Raw genomic sequence first — 5,000 nt, 5'->3', positions numbered from 1 at the left:
CACCATAGATGATGGGTGAGCACACGATGTGGATGTAAAACATCCGGAGGGCTTCCTGGCTGGCGCCAGATTGAGGGTTCGCTATTGCAGACATCGTCATAGTCATGGGAAATGCCTGACATATTCGACTTACTTGTGGAAGGCCAGATGGTTTTCAGTTCAGAAGCCCATATACTGATAAGAGGTTGTCAGATTCACTTCTGTGCCTTATATGTAAAGCTTGGTGGGCGAGTCGTTGGGGTGGAATACGATGGCCTTCGACCTCTCTGTCAAGATCTTGAGTCCGATCACTTGGCAAGTCGATGCGATCAAGTTCATATCTTTCTGAGCCCGCAGCTTCAGCCATTGCTTCCCGGTCATAACAAGAGCGAGGTCGTCGGTGTATCTGAGTAGTCTAAAGCCTGCACTGAACTGGAATTGAACCAGTTCATGCAACAGGACGTTGAACTGGGCAGGGCTGGGTGTACTCCATTCTGCGGCGTACTGTTCTCCAGCTGTAAGCACAGATGTAACCCTGAAAACAGAATCGAGGTAATCTCTCACATAGGAAGAGACTCGACCCAACTCCGCAGCCTGCCCTTAACTCCTCCGCAAGCCAGGGAAGTGAGGATGCCAGATGCGTTGGCCATCTCCTACGCCTTCTCCAAATCTAGGAACACTAAGATGTTGATGTGATAGTGCGAAGCAATAGTGGTAAGCAGTAGAGTGATTTTCTCGGGGGTACCCACGCTTTTGTTGAAGCCAAAGTCATGCCTGTGAGCAGGTCCCAGCTTCCACAAAAGACCTTAATTAAGGATAGAGTCATGACCGCTCCGGCCGGCACTTGCTATCGTGAAGTAATGCCATCATCGCCAGTGGTGGTGTCCCCAGATGCCTTGATGGCCGTCTGAAATTACCGGGGCGAGAAGCCAACATCAATAATGTCCTCCGACAGGTGCCCCGCCTGGATAGCGGAACTTCTTCATGGAAACAGATAAACTTTCAGGTCCAGAGTGCCTTGAGTCAGTCTTCACGCTGAAGATACCCAAGTGTTGCACATGTATCTTATTCACCAATAAAGATGACCTAGTATTGCACTTGTATCTTATTCATCAATATACCAAAGTATTGCATATATGTCTTATTCATCAATAAAGATACCAAAGTGTTGTACATGTGACTTATTCATCAATAAAAATCCAAGTGTTTCACATGTGTCTTATTCATCAATAAACGTGCGCAAGTGTTGCATACGTGTTTTATTTATCAAAGAAGGTACCCAAGTGTTTCAGATGTGTCTTATTCATCAAAAAAGACACCCAAGTGTTACACACGTGTTTTATTCACCAGTAAAGATACCCAAGTGTTACATACGTGCTTTATTCATCAATAAAGACACCCAAGTGTTACGTGCGTGCTTTATTCATCAATGAAGATACCCCAAGTGTTGCACACGTGTTTTATTCGTCAATAAAGACACCCTAAGTGTTGCACATGTGTCTTATTCATCTACTTGTCGGTTCTGTAAACCATTAGTGCATAAATCTCGTCTGACACAGCAATATCTTGAACTCCAGGTGAGTACAGACAATAAGCCCGTTCGTCTCGCGCTCGGTGGTCGGAGGATCAAACCTTCATGTCTTGCTCAGAATAACTCATATGGGTTTAGCTCCTAAAATGAATTATTTTTTTATTATCAAGGTGCAAACAATTCTTATATAAATCTACCCCTCCCAAAGAGCCCTGAAATGTCTGGAACAAAAAGAGCATCCCTCAAAAAGGTAGCAAGCCACTATGGCTTTAAAAAAATATGTGATGGGTCCGCCAGTCCTCTCATACCATCCAACCCAGCAGGCAGTGTTCAACCAAATGTTAAGAATAAATGAATGTTTTAAAACCGAGCACTAAATGCAGAGTGGGAGAGGAGACAGTAAGGTTAACAAAGGTGTAAGAAACCTGCCCAAGAGTGGGACAACAGACAGTAAGGGTAACAAAAGGGCGAGACACCTGCCCCAGAGTGGGACAACAGACAGTAAGGTTAACAAAGGTGCAAGACACCTGCCCCAGATTGGGAGAGCAGACAGTAAGGTTAACAAAGGTGCAAGACACCTGCCCCAGAGAGGGACAACAGACAGTAAGGTTAACAAAAGTGCAAGACACCTGCCCCAGAGTGGGAGAGCAGACAGTAAGGTTAACAAAGGTGCAAGACACCTGCCCCACAGTGGGAGAGCAGACAGTAAGGTTAACAAAGGTGCAAGACACATGTCCAGAGTGGGAGAGAAGACAGTAAGGTCAACAAAGGTGCAAGACACCTGCCCCCGAGTGGGACAACAGACAGTAAGGTTAACAAAGGTGCAAGACACCTGCCCCAGAGTGGGACAGCAGACAGTAAGGTTAACAAAGGTGCAAGACACCTGCCCCAGAGTGGGACAGCAGACAGTAAGGTTAACAAAGGTGCAAGACACCTGCCCAAGAGTAGGACAACAGACAGTAAAGTTAACAAAGGTGCAAGACACCTACCCCAGAGTGGGAGAGCAGACAGTAAGGTTAACAAAGGTGCAAGACACCTGCCCAAGAGTGGGACAACAGACAGTAAGGTTAACAAAGGTGCAAGACACCTACCCCAGAGTGGGAGAGCAGACAGTAAGGTTAACAAAGGTGCAAGACACCTGCCCAGAGTGGGAGAGAAGACAGTAAGGTTAACAAAGGTGCAAGACACCTGCCCCAGAGTGGGACAACAGACAGTAAGGTTAACAAAGGTGCAAGACACCTGCCCCAGAGTGGGACAACAGACAGTAAGGTTAACAAAGGTGCAAGACACCTGCCCCAGAGTGGGAGAGCAGACAGTAAGGTTAACAAAGGTGCAAGACACCTGCCCCAGAGTGGGACAACAGACAGTAAAGTTAACAAAGGTGCAAGACACCTGCCCCAGAGTGGGAGAGCAGACAGTAAGGTTAACAAAGGTGCAAGACACCTGCCCCAGAGTGGGACAACAGACAGTAAGGTTAACAAAGGCGCAAGACACCTGCCCCAGAGTGGGAGAGCAGACAGTAAGGTTAACAAAGGTGAAAGACACCTGCCCCAGAGAGGGACAACAGAGAGTAAGGTTAACAAAAGTGCAAAACATCTGCCCCAGAGTGGGAGAGCAGACATTAAGGTTAACATAGGTGCAAGACACCTGCCCCAGAGTGGGACAACAGACAGTAAGGTTAACAAAGGTGTAAGACACCTGCCCCAGAGTGGGACAGCAGACAGTAAGGTTAACAAAGGTGCAAGACACCTGCCCCAGAGTGGGACAACAGACAGTAAAGTTAATAAAGGTGCAAGACACCTGCCCCAGAGTGGGAGAGCAGACAGTAAGGTTAACAAAGGTGCAAGACACCTGCCCCAGAGTGGGACAACAGACAGTAAGGTTAACAAAGGTGCAAGACACCTGCCCCAGAGTGGGAGAGCAGACAGTAAGGTTAACAAAGGTGCAAGACACCTGCCCCAAAGAGGGACAACAGAGAGTAAGGTTAACAAAAGTGCAAAACATCTGCCCCAGAGTGGGAGAGCAGACATTAAGGTTAACACAGGTGCAAGACACCTGCCCCAGAGTGGGACAACAGACAGTAAGGTTAACAAAGGTGTAAGACACCTGCCCCAGAGTGGGACAGCAGACAGTAAGGTTAACAAAGGTGCAAGGCACCTGCCCCAGAGTGGGAGAGCAGACAATAAGGTTAACAAAGGTGCAAGACACCTGCCCCATAGTGGGACAACAGACAGTAAAGTTAACAAAGGTGCAAGACACCTACCCCACAGTGGGCGAGCAGACAGTAAGGTTAACAAAGGTGCAAGACACCTGCCCCACAGTGGGACAACAGACAGTAAGGTTAACAAAGGTGCAAGACACTTGCCCCAGAGTGGGAGAGCAGACAGTAAGGTTAACAAAGGTGCAAGACACCTGCCCCAGAGTGGGAGAGCAGACAGTAAGGTTAACAAAGGTGCAAAACACCTGCCCAAGAGTGGGACAACAGACAGTAAGGTTAACAAAGGTGCAAGACACCTGCCTCAGAGTGGGAGAGCAGACAGTAAGGTTAACAAAGGTGCAAAACACCTACCCCAGAGTGGGACATCAGACAGTAAGGTTAACAAAGGTGCAAGACACCTGCCCCAGAGTTGGAGAGCAGACGGTAAGGTTAACAAAAATGCATGACACCTGCCCCAGAGTGGGACAGCAGACAGTAAGGTTAAGAAAGGTGTAAGACACCTGCCCCAGAGTGGGAGAGCAGACAGTAAGGTTAACAAAGGTGTAAGACACCTGCCCCAGAGTGGGAGAGCAGACAGTAAGGTTAACAAAGGTGTGAGACACCTGCCCCAGAGTGAGAGAGCAGACAGTAGAGTTAACAAAGGTGCAAGACACCTGCCCCAGAGTGGGACAGCAGAGAGCAGAGTTCACAAAGGTGTGAGACACCCCAGAGTGACAGCCAGTAGAGTTAACAGAGTGGGACAGCAGACAGCACACAGTAGAGTTAACAAAGGTGTGAGACACCTGCCCCAGAGTGGGACAGCAGACAGTAGAGTTAACAAAGGTGCAAGACACCTGCCCCAGAGTGGGACAGCAGACAGTAGAGTTAACAAAGATGTGAGACACCTGCCCCAGAGTGGTCCAGCAGACAGTAGAATTAACAAAGGTGTGAGACACCTGCCCCAGAGTGGGACAGCAGACAGTAGAGTTAACAAAGGTGCGAGACACCTGCCCCAGAGTGGGACAGCAGAGAGTAGAGTTAACAAAGGTGTGAGACACCTGCCCCAGAGTGGGACAGCAGACAATAGAGTTAACAAAGGTGTGAGACGCCTGTCCCAGAGTGGGACAGCACACAATAGAGTTAACAAAGGTGTGAGACACCTGCACCAGAGTGGAACAGCAGACAGAAGAGTTAACAAAGGTGTGAGACACCTGCCCCAGAGTGGGAGAGCAGACAGTAAGGTTAACAAAGGTGTGAGACACCTGCCTCAGAGTGGGGCAGCAGACAGTAAGG

Source organism: Cherax quadricarinatus, chromosome 90 (assembly GCF_038502225.1).
Source record: "Cherax quadricarinatus isolate ZL_2023a chromosome 90, ASM3850222v1, whole genome shotgun sequence".
Classification (NCBI taxonomy): Eukaryota; Metazoa; Arthropoda; class Malacostraca; order Decapoda; family Parastacidae; genus Cherax; species Cherax quadricarinatus.
Note: the sequence above shows the minus strand (reverse complement) of the source record.